Genomic DNA, 17335 nt, shown 5'->3' on the forward strand with positions numbered 1-17335 from the left:
ATCTTGAATGGCTGGATGAAGTTGGAAATTTGGACTTCATCGTATAGGCAGATTGTGTAGCCACTGGATGTTTTGATCATGTTTTCGATGTGACATGAATTGTGAATTGAGTAAGGAACAAAGGAAGCATCAAATTCTAGCTATGTGGCAGTAAAAATAGTCTCTGCTTACAGTAATGAACCCCTGTTGGTGGCAATGAGTCTGAATCGGAAAAAGTAGACCTCAGCAATGTTTGAAAGATAAACCAGAGGTCTTCAGTTTTAAAAGATGCCTATCACAACCTCTGTGTAATTTCTCTCAAATTCTCACTGAAATAACTAGTCATATACTTTTTAAAAACCATACTACCAAAAACTGGTATTGATTGTTAATCTTTTTTCCAGAGTCCAGAAGGAATATTTTTCCTACCATATTAATGTAACTGGATGGGAAATTCAACTAATAATCCATCCCTGTTATGCCCTGTTTTAAAAAGGTAGGTGCTTCATCCCTCTTTACTGTTCGCCCTCGTAAGAAATCATAGGTCCACACCAGTGGTTCCCAGAATTCAGTGTGCATCCCGATCATCTAGAGAATTGTTAAAATGTAGATTCTCAGGCTTCACTCCCCACCCCCACCCTGAGATTCTGACTCAGTAAGTCTGAAAAGCCCAAGAATATGCATTTTTAACAATATCTATAGGAGATCACCTGCATGCCACACATTTTAGTCACAAAACTAGTAACAGTTCTCTCCATTGTTCTGTTTTGCTGCTAAAGCTGTCTTCTAAAACAATTTGTAAGTACTCTCCCCTTATCTACAAACGATTAAAATAAAATAAAATAATAAAATAAAATAAAAACTGAACAAGGAATTGGAGAAAAGAGGAAAGAAGAGAACAGATGATGGCCCCTTTATATCATGACATGTTTTTAGACAAGGACATGGCAGGAATAGCAGCCCTGAGAATACTTTGAACTTAGGCTTTCTTGAAATCCCATCTATTCAGGGTATGGGAAGGAACCCAAAGGAACCACAAGAGCCAAAGCCTGCTAGATCTTAAGATCTGTGAAGGGAATTTGACCAGCACACAAGTGGACAGACAAGAGGGCCAAAGACAATTCGACCAGTCTGTCTGCTGGCAAAGACCAGGTAAGGATCAATGGAATATTCTATATCCAAAAGTAAGTAGAAAGGAGAAAAATGGAATCCAATTTAAAAATACTGTGAGACAAAGAAAATAAAAATAGCATGTCAATTCAAAAGATAGGTAAATCACTGAAAATTTATTACAGTGATGAGGGGGTAAAATGCTGCTTGTCATGGTTAAGGATGTAAGAATACATAGCCTTTATGAAATAAGAGTGAGCAAGAACATGAGAAGTTGAGAGAGATGAGTAAGGTAAGAAATATACACTGGAGAAACACCACCACACACACAAAATACTCAATAACACTGGATAAAATATTTTAAAACAGCACTTAAAATGAATTAGTAAGCTTATAAGAAAGTAGGAAAAACTCTCTAAATTCAGGAATAAAGCTGGAGGAAGAGTCTGGGAGGTTGAGGAATCACGAAAGGTTCTGGATGCCCTGAAAACATCTACTCTCCCAGGTGCCTATAGCTGTAGGTGACACACAGGACAAAGAGTAGATTGAAGACCCCAGCATAAAGCCAGGGTGGGAAAAGGGCTACACAATTAGCTAAATGGTAGACTAGGAGAAAAAATTGCTGAGGTAGACAATAAGGCATCACACCTATCTGCTTGATTCTAGGTAGAACTTTTTTTTCTTTAATAACTTGTGGCTTCTATCTGAAACTCAGGTGGGTTTGATGCCTGAATATAGAGTATTTGCTTGTTATAAAGAAAATATAGCCAATAATTTTAATTTAGGTTGACTCAGTAAATATATAGGATATTTGCACAGCACCGTTAACAAGTTTTATTTGATTAACATACAGAAAAAATAGTAAGCATAAATTGGAGAGTGCACATTATCTGCAAGAACAAATAGAACATTAGAAATGAGTTATGTTAAAGGCCATAAAATAAGTTTCAACAAAAATCAAAGAACAGAGAACACAATTTTGGATCTTAATGCAATTAAGCAAGAAATCAATTTTATGACATTTTTTTAAAAATAGATATGCTTCTGTATACTAATGGGTCAAAGAAGAAAATAAAATTAGAAAACACTTGGAACTGAACATTAATGAAAATGCCTCCAATTAAATCCTGTGATGTGGATCTAAAGCTTTACTGTGCTTAGAGGCTAAAAATTAATGGACTAATCTTTCAACTTAAGTATAAAAAAGAAAAACACATTAAATCCAAAGGAAGTTGAAAGAAAGAATACTAAAGACAAAAATTAATGACTTGAAAAACAAAGATAAGAGAATCAACAAAAAAAAAAATTAGCTATGTGTAAAGACTAATTTTTGTAGCAGAAATAAAATGAACTCAAGAGAAAGGTTGAAAAATAAAGTTGCATTAGTCTCCCAGAAAAAGCAACAGAAATATTGAGAAAAGGAAAAGAAAACATTTAAAAATTAAAGGATCCGTCCAGGAGTTCTAATGAATGAGTTCCAGAGTTCAAGAGTTCCTGAAGTAGAGAACACAATGAACAGGGAAGGAAATCATCAATATTGAAGAAAATTCCCCAGAAATGAAGGAAGCAAGTTTTCAGATTAAAAAGGCTTAGCCAAAGGAAGCTGTTTGTGAAATTTCAGTAAACTGACAACAAAGAAAGACATTTGCTAGCTTTCAGGGAGAAAATCAAGCTTTACATCAAGAATTAAGAATCAGAATAGCATCGGACTTCCAAAGTCATAGCCAAAGGGAAAAGAGAGAGACAGTATACCCCCAGGTGCCTGTTTACAAAACATAATAAAGATGCAAATAAGAAAACTTTTTATTTTGCTTTTGCACTGAGTTACAATATTTAAGTTTGTTGAATGTATAAATGGCGTATTTTTTATTTATGGGTACATTAGGGCAAGAAGTATATTCTCTATACATTATACTTGCCCCTGGGAGAAGTTTGTCTGCTATAACAATAGTGGACGCCAGAAGACAATGAAGCAATGCCTTCAAAATTCTGAAAGAAAATTATTTTCAAGAATTACATACCCAGCCAAACTATCAATTAAGAGTGAAGGTAAAAGAGACATTTCAGACATGTAAAAATCTCAAAAACAATGTATTTTGATGCACCTTTCCTCAGGAAGAGAGAGAGGAAGCCAAGAAAGAGGAAGACATTTGACGTAGGGAGATAAAGATGTGGCACAGGAGAAAGGAAAAGGAAATCCCTAATTGATGAACACAGAGCCAAAGGAGACAGCTGTGCAGCAGGCCAAAAGGCTACCAGTCTCCATAGGATCTGATCAGAGGGTTCAAAGAGACTTCAAGAAAATCAAAGTCACTAGATATTGCCAAGAAAATGGAAAACAACACTAGTTAATGAGTTAATAATGAGCCCATGAAAAACTAAACAAACAAAAGATAACTATTAATTTCAAGGAAAACAGAAGGTACAGAAAAGGTAAAGTACAGTGTAGTATGCGGCTCGATTGTAACTGGCATTTATGTAGTCATAATCACATAAACATTGAATATTAAGCTAGCCAAATTATGATATAACTGAATTAGTAAGATAGGAGGATAGTAACTAGTGAGGACAGAGCTAAATTCCCCTCTTCCAAAGTCGAAAATCAATAGATAATGCCTACAACTGAAAACTCAGGAAAACACCTAAAATTGAAAACTCACAAAGTAGCGATATAAGCATGTTGTTAGAGATATTAAGAATTCAGATATTAAGAATCAGCTAAAGAGTTGAAAACAGTTGTGGGAAATGGATTGATGGGGTGGGGGTTCAGGGGATTGCTGTTTGCTCACAATAATCTTAAAAAGCTAGATTTGGGGAAATAAAGGGATTGTACTAGTATTTACTCTCACCGGTTTGTATGAGGGTCTCTGCTTCCCTGATCCCTTCCCTACACAATTAAAAGAAGGAAAAAAGGAAGGAAAGAGGGAGGGAGGGAGGGAGGAAAGGAAAAGAAAGAAAATCATTGTCTATTTGGTACCCCCAAACTGACATTGTTATTTTAATTTTTATGCCTTTGATCACCAGTGAGGATCAACACTTATTCACACGTTTAAAAGTTATTTGCACTTTTGTTACTAATCAGTCTAATACTTCATGTATTTTTTGAAATATTGTTCTGATTTTTTAAAATATTGTTCTGATTTTAAGAGCTCTCTCCATATCAAGAATATTAATACTCTTGGGGCGCCTGGGTGGCTCAGTCGTTGAGTGTCTGCCTTCGGTTCAGGTCATGATCCCAGGGTCCTGGGATTGAGCCCTGCATTGGGCTCCCTGCTCAGTGGGAAGCCTGCTTCTCCCTCTCCCACCCCCCCCACCACTTGTGTTCCCTCTTTCTCTCTCTCTCTCTGTGTCAAATGAATAAATAAAATCTTTAAAAAAAAAAAAAAGACTATTAACACTTTTTCAGTAGGTTGTCAATACACTTACATAGTTATTTCCCCCCAGTGCACTTATCTAGCTCAATCCTCAAGTCCTTGTGAACGAATAAGTTGAACTAAGGAATAAACATGAAGTAGTAAAACTATAGGCTTTGGAACCAGGCAAATCTGGGCTCTAATCACACTTCATTTCTAGTTGTGTGACGTGGGACAAATTACTTAGCCTGTCTGAGCCTCAATATCCTCATCTGTAAAATATAAATAATACTTAATAGAGTATTGTGAGGATTCAACAATAAATGGAAAGTGTCAACAAGTCACACAGTAGGTATTCAGGAAATGTTAACGATTTGAGTAAACAAGCTTTGGACATTAGGCAACTTGATAACTTAAAGGATTTTAAGTGGATGTTAAATGTAAATTCAGTGTGGGGGGTGTCTAGAAGTCTTGATTACTATGATAAGTAGCTTTTGTTATATTTAAAAAATATATCTATATAAAAGAGTACAACAGTCTTCTGTCCCTTCTCCTCCAAAAGAGCAATTTCTTGGTTTCTTTCTCTGCTAGATAGTCTCTTATATATATGCCTGCCAGAACTGCCCTTCCACTTTTTCTAATGGGAGTAACCATTTTTCCTTTGGGCACCTGCATCTCCCAGACCTGGTCCCACTTCACCAGGCAGAGGGTTGGGTTTATGACTCAGACTCAAAGAGCTTGACCCAGCACCAGTCAGAGAATTTAATCAGGGATGGCTATGGGTGCAGGGACTCTTCCTTACTCAGATTACACGTGTTTACAGCCCCCATGTAATTCAAGAACTGCTGAGGCCATATTTGCTGTAATTCAGGGAGAGCCTGCCTGTGACAAGAGGAAAGCAAAACAAATGATTAAGACAAAGAGAAACAAGGTGTCCTGGCAATATACTTTGAACTCTGAATCAGCCAAATCTGAGCCACCCCCTTGGACATCGGCTAGCAAATACATATTTATTTAATGTAAGTTTGACTGAGCTTTTGTTACTTGTAATTTCAAGAGTTCTGACTGATGCCAGTTTTTCCCCAGAAGCCTTACAGGAGTGGCTTGGCTGAGAGATGTGGCTGTCCTTTGTATCCATCACTTTGCAGGACCTCTCGATTACGTGAAAACATGATGAGCTGTAGATTATAAATGCAAGTCACATCAAGCTCCTAACTTATTAACAAAGGAAAAAGATCTTGGTGGAAGCAAAATGGCCACACATGTGTATTTCCCTTGGCCCCCAAAAATCCCTAGTGGAGGTACATCCTTCCAGCACAACTGCTCGCTCCAGGTAGGGTATGGCCAAGTGTGGAAAGCTCAGTTCTAGTAACAACATTACATTCAAGGCCTATTCAGGAAAAAATGTAATCAATCTATGTACTTCTAGCTAAGGAAATACTTATGTCAAGCTCTTTTGATCCCTGCATCTCAAAGGCCAGCAAGGGAGAGCAGAGTGAGCCCCAGTGTCTCAGTTCCACACTTCCCAGCATTCTGGAAACCCATTTTCCTAGCACCACCCTTTGACTCTGAGTTAATACCTGTTATGTCAATTGTTCTAATACTGGATTTGGTCTGAGAACCACAAACACAAATCCATTTCACCATATATGAGCTTATCAAGAAGCTAAATTAGAGACCAATTTTCACTACTTAAAAAGATTGTCTATAAATTTCCTTTAAAATTGTCAATGTCAATGACATGTCAATGTCATGTCAAAAATGTCAAGTGTATACAATTAACTGATAAAAAGCAACATGTGCCCATTTTTTCAAGAACTATTTATTTTAGAGATTTTTTCCTTAAAATATTTCTTCAAAAGCATCTAGTTATCACAGAATATTAGCCTCTTATTTTATAGCTGAAAACATCCTATCTCCTATGTCATTACTATGTAACCTTGTGGAAATCCCATTCATTCAGCACCATTCAAGGTAAGCAACCATGTATAAGTACCACTTTCTTCAGTAGTTCAGGAATTATTGAGCTTTTACTCCCACTGTTCCCTCGACCCAGAATTCTCTTCCACAGCTGGTTCTTTCTCAGAGAAGCTTAAAATGCTTAAAATGCTACTTCTCAGAGAAGCTTCCCGACTCCCTATCAAAGTAGGCCTCCTTCCCTATTTTCAATCTCATTGCTCTTATGACAACCTGTAAGGCTATTATACGCCTTTCATTGTCTCTCTCCTTCACTGGGCCCTAAGCTGCTGGGGGCTGTCTGGTTGAGCATCTACTCCCAAGTGCCTAGCACACGACCTGGCAGAGTAAGTGCTCATTAAGTATTTTTGAATAAATGAAAATGTTATTTTTTCTACATTCTTAACAAGTCTCAAAAAATTAGCAAAGGCTGGTAATAGCTGCCATTACTCCCACCAATACCAGATTCCATAACACAAACCATGGATAATGAGATTGGGAAATAACAGTCACACTGCTACATTGGGTTGTCATCACAGCTAACTTTGGTATGTTTAATAGTTAAGACTATTAGTTGTGGGTTTTTTTTTTTTAACATTTTTAAATTTTTTAAAACTGTGGCAAAATGCACATAACATAAAACTTACCATCTTAACCATGTTTAAATATGCAGTTCAGGGGCATTAAGTACATTCACACTGTTGTGCAACCATCACCACCATCCATCCCCAGAAGTCTTTTCACCTTGCACAGTCAGAAGTCTGTACCCATTAAACAATGACTCTCCATTCTTCCTGCTCCCAGCCTCTGCCCATCATGGGTCTACCTTCTGTCTCTAGGAATGTGACAACTAGAAGTCCCTCATATGTGTTTAGTCAGGGTTATCCAGAGAAACAGAACTAACAGGACATATAGATATATGTATAGACATAGATATAGATACAAAGAGATTTATTATAACGAATGGGCTGACACCATTATGCAAGCCAAGAAGTCCCAAGATCTGCAGTCAGCAAGCTGAAGATCCAGGAGAGCTGACAGTGTGGTTTCACTCTAAAAGCTGGGAGGCTTGCAACCCAAGAAGACCTGATGTTTCTATTGGAGTCCAAAGGCAGGAGAAGACCCACGTCCCAGCTCAAAGAATCAGCCAGTGGCAGTTCCCTCTTCCTTTTTATTCTATTTAGACCTTCAATGGAGTGGATGAAGGCTGCTCATATCAGGGAGGACAATTTGCTCTACTCAATCTGCCAATTCAAGCATTAATCTCATTTGAAAACACCATCACAGACACACCCACGTGCCCAGAATGTTTAAGCAAATAACTGGGCATCTCAGGACACAGTTACCAGTCTTATTTCTTATTACTTAGCGTAATGTCCTCAAGGTTCATCCATCTTGTAGCATATGTCAGAATTTCCTTCTCTAATTTTTTTTTTTTTTTGCAAAACAACAACAGTACAGTTTCTTTTTTATATATATATATTTTTAAATTGAAGTATAGTTGACACACAATGTTCCATTAGTTTTAGGTGTACAATATAGGGATTGGACATCTCTATGTGTTACTTTCTGGTACTCTGTCTGATTTATTTCAGTTAGCGTAATACACTCCAGTCCATCCATATTGTTGCAAATGGCAAGATCTCATTCATTTTTTTGGCTGAGTAATATTCCATTATGTATATATACATATATATATATCACTTCTTCCTTATCCTTTCATCTATTGATGGACCCTTGTGTTGCAGAACTTCCTTCCTTTTTAAGTTTGAAAAAAAAATCCCTTTGTATGTATCCACCACATTTTGTTTATCCACATGTCTCGTGATGGACTCCTGTATTCCTTCCACCTTTTGGCTATTATGAGCAATGCTGCTATGAACATGTGTAATACAACTATCTCTTCCAGTCCCTGCTTTCAATTCTTTTGAGATATACCCAGGAGTGGAATTTCTGAATCGCATGGTAATTGTATTTTTAATTTTTTGAGGAGCCACCATACTGTTTTCCACAGTGGCTGCGCCATGTTACATTCTCAACAACAGTGCACAACAGTGCACAAAGGTTCCAGTTTCTCCACATCCTCCCAACACTTGTTATTGTCTTTGTCTTGTTTTGTTTTAATATTTTATTTATTTATTTATTCATTTGAGGGAGAGAGAGAGAGAGCAGGGGGAGGAGCAGAGGGAGAGTGGGGAGCAGACTCCACCCTGAGCACAGAGCCCAACACAGGGCTGGATCCCACAACTCTGAGATCACAACCTGAGCAGAAATCAAGAGTCAGATGCTTGACCAACTGAGCCACCCAGGTTCCCCTCTTTGTTTTGTTTTTAATAGCAGTCTTCTTAATGGGTATGAAGTGTTTATTAGTTTTTTTATACTTAACTTTAGCCACTTTGTGTCTGTTTTTATCACTTTTACTAGATTCTTTGGCATTACCTTTTTAAGACTGAAGGCCCAGATGTCAGAGATGATGTCTGATACAGTAGATGACTAATGAGTACTATTTAGTGGTGATTTTCAAAAGACAATATGGTAAACAGAGGCTAGAGAAGAAATAGAAGTGGTTAGGCTTGGACAAAACAGTCCATATAGATAGCGAAGAGGAAATAAGCATGCATGGGGGCAGTATGTTATGGAAAAATCATTTTCCTTAGAACCAAATCCATATAATAAACAGTCATTTATATTTATAGTTGGAGTGCGAGGCAAGAATGGAAGAGAGAGCATAGTTCCTCATCGTTTAGAATGACTCCATACCAAATACACTGACCATCCCTGGAATGATAGAAATATTAGCAGGTATATCTACTAATAAAATGTAAATTTTATAACAGCTTCAAAAACTATCTCTTAGAAATAAAAAGTGGTTTTGGAATATAGGTGAGGTTTGGTGGGGTGAGAGCCGATGACCAAGCAAGAATTCTTGAGACATCTTTGGTGCAAAATGGTGGTTTATTAAAGCACGGGGACAGAACCCCTGGGCAGAAAGAACTGCTGCACCGGGGTCTTGAGGAGTGGTGATTATATACTCAGGAATTGGGGGAAGTAAGGAAAAGGGAGGTTTCAAAAGAACTTTCATATGCTAAAGAGGACCGACCTACAAGATATCTACAAGATACGGGAGGCCTTGCCATTGTCAAGTTAAGGCTGTTTTCCCCTCTAGCAAGGTATTAACATTAAGATAGTTGGGAGATCCCTGGAAAAATGTCACACATATCCCACCCAGGAGTGAGGGGTGGGGGGAGGTTGCAGGGTGTCCGCTTATGCTTTGTCTTCAGCTAGCCTTCTGCTCCCTCATCACCAGGGGCTAGGGGATGGGGGAAATAGGGAGAAATTGGTAAAAGGGTAAAACTTTCAGTTATAAGATGAATCAAGTCTGAGGATCTAACATATAACATGGTGACTATAGTTGATAATGCGGAATTGTGTAATTGAAATTTACCAAGAGAATAGAACTTAAATGTTCTCACCAAAAAGAAATTATCTCTCTCTCTCTCTATATATATGCATATATATACATACATATATATGTATGTATTAATGAATTAGATGAGAGGAATCCTTAAAAATGTATACACATATCAAATCATCATGCTGTACACTTTGAATATTGTACAATCTTATTTGTCAGTTATGCCTCACTAAAGCTGAAAAAGAAAAAGGAAAAACTATCTCTTAGAACACAGATGAACCTTGACCCTTTTTCTAAACTGTTGATCTCCACACAACCTAACCCTTTATTTTCTCAGTTAAAGATCCCCAAATTTAATTGTAGATGATTATCTAAAATTACCATTGTGCCTTATTTGTGTTATGACCAAATCATGTGTGGTATCAGTTTTCTTTTAAATTACAGCACCATTTGAAGTCAATCATTCTTTTAGGGTTGTGTATTATGATTATTCATAAGGAAGGATTAATTTGTTTAACAAGCATTTATCATACCCTTAGAATATACAAATGCATCTAGCCTCCAGGAGCTTACATATTAGATACAGAGAAGGGAAAATACATTTTAGAGCTTGAAGTAGCTAGGAAAAAAAGTCACAGACAACATATGATTCAGTTTAAGGAAAGTGCTGTGCAACCTTACGAAGTGTTCACCATATGCTACTCACTGTGTAATTCACTAGAGGAATAGTAAATCAGTCAGCTCCCTGCCCTTATGGAATTTACATCTGTTTAGGCTATATTATATTTAAAAGCTTCAAGTTTGCTCTGTTGGTCAGTGGTTTTCAAATTTTGCTTTGGAGCCTGTCATACAATAAAGAATTTTGTCTTTGTTTCAGGTTCCTGGTAGGCATAGAAGTGTCTTTGTTACTCATGAGCCCCTTGGATCACATTTGAGTTATGCTAATGGGGAGACTCATGGTGGGCCCCTAGATAGGTTGATGGGGGACAGTCATGCTGGAAAGATCAATGACATGATTAGAGGGTTGGGGCTTTGAACCACATATCAGGCCACCTTCCTGACCTCTGGGGAGGGGAGCCGTGGGGAGGGGAAGCTAGAGATGGAGTTTAATTATGGAATCAAAACTCCTATAAAAACTCTGGTCACCAAATCACATGGCCAAAACTCTGGACAGAGAGCTTCCTGGTTGGCGACTACATTGAATGCTGGGAGGTTGATACATCCTGGTACCATAGGGAGAGGGCATGAAATCTGTTTGCTTGGGATCTTCCCAGACCTTGTCCTATGTGTCTCTTCATTTGGCTGTTCCTGATTTGTACCCTTTATAATAAAACTGTAGTCTGAAATATAGTGCTTTCCTGAGATCTGTGAGTCATTCCAGCAAATTATCAGACCTCAGAGGGGTCATGCAAACCCTCTAGATTTGTAGGCAGTTGGTCGGAAGTGAGGACAGTCATGCTGTGGACTGTGTCCTTCAACTCATGGGGTCTGGGCTAACTCCCAGTAATTGGTGCCAGAATTGGATTGCAGTACGCTTCAGGGGCTGCAAAGGAAGGGGAGGAGAAGGAGGTTCCATCCTAGTTGTAAATCCTGTTTTCCTTATTGGCTTCCTGAGTAAGCTTTATTGAGCTCTGATTTCGTTTCAGCCATTGTTGTTTCTGTTTTAGGAATGGGAAATCGAAGGCTTAGAGGGGATAAATAACTTACCCACATACAAATGTAAAGTGTCTAGGGACTTGACTGTTAGGAAGAACATGTTAAATCCAAGAACCACTGTGGAAGAAAAATTGCCAGGTGCCTAATTGTCTGTGAAAATCAAAAGAGAAGAGCCAAAGCTAAATTAAGATTGTTACCCAAAGGAAACCAGTGTTTGGGAATATCGGCAACCACAAAAGAAGAAGGATGTCACTTTGAGCAGAGGTGATTACTTTGCATAAAAGAGAAACAAAAACATTTAAAGTTCAAATGTGAGTGGAAAGGGGGAGTAAGGAGAGAAGGATCACACAGGCTGGCTACTTTACTCTTCATTAAAGCCTTTGCTTCCTCACAGATAAAATGGAGAGCTAGGGACCTGAGGATTCCAGGTTAGTTACCCAGCATCACCTTGGCATGTTGCAGGTTCTCAACAGACAAGAATCCCCTGTCCTTCTCCTTAGTGTGCACAGTTAGAGCAGGAGGGAAAAATGATCAGGGACCCAGAACAAAAACTCAACCCCATCAGTCTGTTCAATGTTTACCCTATTTAGTAAGACCCTTTTACAAACCCAGTGAGATGCTGTGATTTTAGAGCAGAAATACCACAGTGTGTTTCATATCCCCTAGCTAGTAGTTTAGGATTGTTGGAGAGGGGTCATGTTAAATCACAACCCATAATCACTGCATAATAAAATTCAGTGTATATTAAAACATTGCAAATAATCTTTGTTTTTGCATTGAATATTTCTCTAGGTATATAAACAGTAAAATGAAATTATAAAAATATTTATATTTAAAACATAGTTAGGTCCTAGGCTCAGATAGGTCTGTATAGCTTTCTGACATGAATGAGCAGAAGAACACTGGGTAATTGTGGGGGACAGTTTTATAGTAAGATAGACCACCTAGCATCCCTAGTCCCTGACAACAGTGCCAGGAAGGGTTTCTTATCATTGCAACAACTTCAAAAACCACCTCCGCAAATTTCCAAACTGCACCCTGTAAGGTGCTACCAGGCCAGGTGAGAGCTATTGCCCAAAGCTTCTCAGACCAGAAAGACATCTAGGGCAAAGAACAAAGGTCTCTTTATTTACCCGGTACAATTATAATCCTCTCCTTGCTGCTTATCAGCGGTTCTAGCTAAACTGCGGTCATCACTGCCGTGTGGCCATTGTCCAAACATGGGCACTTCAAGGGCTGTAGGCCCATCTTCTTCAGAGGCCCCTCTCTGCCACACAGTGTCCCAAGGAGACCATGCAGCTCTTGCCAGCTCAGCTCCTGCCCCTGTGGCACATTCCACAGCCTTTGTAGCTGGGGTTCCCCTCAGGGCTGGGGAAGCCGTATGGCTCTCATTCAGCTGTGGGCAACAGTGTCCCTGACTCATAGGAAGCTCCAGCACCCTTGCCGAGTAGAGTCGTGAGGAAATGGCCATGCCATTGCCAGCTTCAGTCACTGTCCTTCCTTCCCTTGGGCCCTTCCCTCTTCACTTGGCTCTGGGGGTGGGAAGAGTAGTATGTACAAGAACACTGTCTTTCTCTCCACTTAAGGCCCCGGATGATGGCGAGGCTCTCATATCCTCTCGCCTCCTCTGCCCTCCTACATGCTAGGGAGTTAGGCCAGTGCCTGCCGGGAGTGCTAAGGCACCTTCTGCCTGCTCTGGGGAAGGTGTCTGGCTCCAAATGTTGCTAGGAGTCTATAGAATGTGGAGTCCTGTTGCCTCTGTCCTTAGCTCTGGGCCATGCTTGCCAATTCCAGGGAGAAAGGAAAAACCCTTCTTAATGTCCTGTTGTTATACACAGTTGTTGCCTCTGGGGAAGAGGACTGAGTGTCGGGGTGGGAGGCAGACAAACATTTCACTGTATACATTTGCACTGTTTGAACTTTGTACCATGTGCCTCTATTACTTTATTCAGTTAAAAGCTATTTATTTTGGGGCCCCTGGGTGGCTCAATCGTTGGGCGTCAGCCTTCGGCTCAGGTCATGATCCCAAGGTCCTGGGATCGAGCCCTGCATCGGGCTCTCTGCTCAGCAGAGAGCCTGCTTCTCCCCCTCCCTCTGCCCCTGCTTGTGTTCCCTCTCTCACTGTGTCTCTCTCTGTCAAATAAATAAATTAATTAAATTAAATTAAATAATAGCTATTTATTTTTAGAACCCACAAATGGACCCACAACTCTATGGTCAACTAATCTTCGACAAAGCAGGAGAGAATGTTCAATGGAAAAAAGACAGTCTGTTCAACAAATAGTGTTGGGAAAACGGGACAGCCACATGCAGAAGAATGAAACTGGATCACTTTCTTACACCATACAGAAAAATAAATTCAGAATGGATGAAAGACCTAAATGTGAGACAGGAAACCATCAAAAAGCCTAGAGGATTTTGCCCAGTTAAGAAATGGGCAGAGGACATGAATAGACACTTTTCCAAAGAAGACATCCAGAGGGCTAACAGACACACACAAAAATGCTCAACATCACTCAACATCAGGGAAATACAGATCAAAACCACAATGAGATACCACCTCACACCTTCAGAATGGCTAAAATTAACAAGTCAGGAAACAACAAATGTTGGTGAGGATGCTGAGAAAGGGGAACCCTCTTGTACTGTTGGTGGGAATGCAAACTGGTGCAGCCACTCTGGAGAACAGTTTGGAGGTTCCTCAAAAAGTTAAAAACAGAACTACCCTACAACCCAGCAACTGCACTACTAGGTATTTAACCAAAGGATACAAAAACACAGATTCGAGGGGCACATTCACCCCGATGTTTATAGCAGCACTATCAACAATAGCCAAACTATGGAGAGAGCCCAAATGTTCACCAACTGATGGATTGATAAAGAAAATGTGGTGTATATATATACAAGGGAATATTACTGAGCCATCAACAAAATGATATCTTGCCATTTGCAACAACGTGGATGGAGCTGGAGTGTATTATGCCAAGTGAAAGAAGTCAGTCAAAGACAAATACCATATGATTTCACTCATGTGGAATTTAAGAAAGAAAACAGATGAGCATATGGGAAGGGGGAAAAGAAAAAAAGGAGGGGGGAAACAGGACATAAGAGACTCTTAACAATATAGAACAAACTGAGGGTTGCTGGAGGGGACGTGGGTGGAGGATGGGTTAAATGAGTGATGAGGATTAAGGAATGCACTTGTGATGAGCCCTGGGTGTTGTATGTAAGTGATAAATCACTGAATTTTACCCCAGAAACCAATATTGCACTGTATGTTCACTAAAATTTAAATTAAAAAAGTAAAAGCTATCTATTTTTAAAAGGGAGGAGGAATGAATTAGTCTATATGCATTGACTTGAAATGATATACGTGATGTATTGTTCAGTTAACAAAGCAAGCTGCAAAGAAATGGGCATAATAGTAATAATAGCAATAGGCATAATAGTAAAAGGAAGGAAAAGAAATGAACAGTCCCCCCATGCTCATGTTGGTGCATGTTTTGTAAGTGCAGGGAGAGGTGTGGAGGGTCACATACCAGTCTGTTAACGTAATTACCTCAGAGGCATGGATGAAGGGATAAGAGAAAAACTTTTGCTATTTCCTTTGGTATTATTTTAAATTACAAAAACAACACATGCTGTTGTAACAAATGCAGCTTCAAACAAGCATGTGTTTTGTTTTGTTTTGTTTTTTGTAATTTGACGAAGGAAGGAAGGGAAGGGAGAGAAGGTGAAAGAGAAGAAGGAATATCTCACACCACCATGCCTAAAATCCCAAATCCAAAGAGCAAGTCAACAAAACAAACGAGAGCTCTCATCTACAGGTTTACCTGCCTCCGGGGAGGCAGACTTATTTACTCCCTCCGTTTGCTCTGACACTTGGTCAGACAGGTTTCAGGAATAGCTACTTAACATACAGGCATTGATCTCACTCTCTCAGGACCAGCTCAGTCTTTCAGGAACAGGGATCTTCTCTTAAACCCTCCCGGACTTATAGATGCTATCTACCATCCTTCTCTATGGTAGAAGAAACAGATCACTGTACTTGTAAGTAAAAGAAATAAAACCAAAATTTAAATACCCATCAATGGGAAGGCCTGGGTGGCTCAGTCGGTTAAGCGTCTGCCTTCAGCTCCGGTCATGATCCCGGGGTCCTGGGATTGAGTCCCTCAGCGGGAGCCTGCTTCTCCCTCTGCCTCCCGCTCCCCCAGTTTGTGTTCTCTCTCTCTCTCTTTCTCTCTCTCTGACAAATAAATAAAATCTTTTTAAAAATAAAAAATAAATACCCATCAATGGTTAAGAAATTTAGCCTTCCCCAACATCAATTAATTGCTTTTGAGAGCAAAAGTTGAAAGAGGAAAGAAGCATAAAGATGCTGGATACCCCTAAGACAGGGGAGGTTGTAGGAGGAAACTGTGCATAAAGGAGTTTGGGGGGATGCAAATTCACTGCGCATCCCTCCTCACGGTGACCTGACCTGGGCTCGGAGCAGCAGATGAGCCTGAATGCTTTTCCTTTCCCACTTTAACAATGGGTGTTGTACACCTTAGGAAACAATTAGTAACACAAATTTTATTGCCTAATTTAAGGTGGAAAAAAGTGATTATGCACATCAGATAGGCAAAGATTTTTGTTAAAGCCTTGATAATAAAGGTGAGAGTGGGGTAAGAGACACACCTTACACATCACTGGTGGATGTGTAAAGTGGTACAGTTATTCTGGGATGCAAACTGACAACATGGCTCAGGGACCTAGAAACATTTTATACCCCTCTAGGACTCTAGCTTGAGGAGATACGCAGGGATGTTATCAGAGATGTGGTCTAAGAATGTTTTGTGTGGCATTATTTATAATTCCGAAATAGGGAAAGCTAATTGTTCAATAGGAATGACTAACTATAGTATAGTTATAAAATCTCTGTAGTATAATGTTTAAAAAGCTAGGAAGTAGAACCATCTTTTCGACATGATTCCAGTTTTTAAAAAATGTGTAATAAGGATGGGGTGCCTGGGTGGTTCAGTCGTTAAGCGTCTGCCTTCAGCTCAGGTCATGATCCCGGGGTTCTGGGATTGAGCCCCCCATTGGGCTCCCTGCACCGCGGGAAGCCTGCTTCTCCCTCTCCCACTCCCCCTGCTTGTGTTCCCTCTCTCACTGTGTCTCTCTCTGGCAAATAAATAAAATCTTTTTTAAAAAATGTATAATAAGGATATAAAATCTAGAATATGTCTGAGTGGTCAGATCATGAATAATTGTAAATTTTTAAAATCTTTTTTATGTTTTAAAACGTTTCTATAATAAATATACATTCATTGTATTACTGGAGAAGATAATAAAATGAAGGGAAAGAATCAGCTCTATTCCCACATAGAATGCATTCTCCTTGACACATTTAAACCCATGAATTTAGGCCAACCCTATTATCTGACCAGTATCAAGTGATTAAACAGTCTGTTTCTGAATTCATAGATTTCCCTAAGGTCCTAAAAAATCACCTATTTAACTACTAAGGAGCCATTACTCCCAGGAAGAAAGAGGGCTCCAAAATAAAAAAAAAAATTTTTTTTCCTTTCTCATTTTTCTCTTTTTCTTGAGAGACACTTCTCTATACAGACAAAAATGTGACAACAGGTTGTGCCCCCTTATGCATTTTAAAGAACTGGCACCCTGAATGGGATTCTGAATAGAATTTGTGCAGATGGAATGTAAATATCATCCTGAACTGAACTGGGCCCTCATCTTGTCCAGCCAATCTGGAAATGTCTAGTAAGCTGTTTATTGTGTGAGTCTAGAACTCAAGAGAAGGTGTGGGCTGAGATGCAAATGTGAGGACATTAGTTTGTGCAAGGCCGTGGAAACCCTGGGA

The 17335-nt window shown here is 39.3% G+C and overlaps 1 long non-coding RNA gene across 5 annotated transcripts in view; it reads left to right on the top strand.

Annotated features, from left to right (window-relative positions):
* LOC118525228 (uncharacterized) overlaps positions 1-17335 on the top strand; it is a 56493-nt gene that overhangs the window by 2133 nt on the left and 37025 nt on the right. For 4 of the 5 annotated variants that reach the window (XR_013446941.1, XR_013446939.1, XR_013446942.1 and 1 more), the window contains exons 3-4: positions 384-475; positions 989-1131. This is a non-coding gene — a long non-coding RNA (uncharacterized LOC118525228). Of the gene's footprint in view, positions 1-383; positions 476-988; positions 1132-13657; positions 15520-17335 lie in introns of all 5 variants that reach the window. The other variant, XR_013446940.1, reaches the window with a different exon arrangement.

This window comes from Halichoerus grypus, chromosome 4 (assembly GCF_964656455.1).
Source record: "Halichoerus grypus chromosome 4, mHalGry1.hap1.1, whole genome shotgun sequence".
Lineage (NCBI taxonomy): Eukaryota > Metazoa > Chordata > Mammalia > Carnivora > Phocidae > Halichoerus > Halichoerus grypus.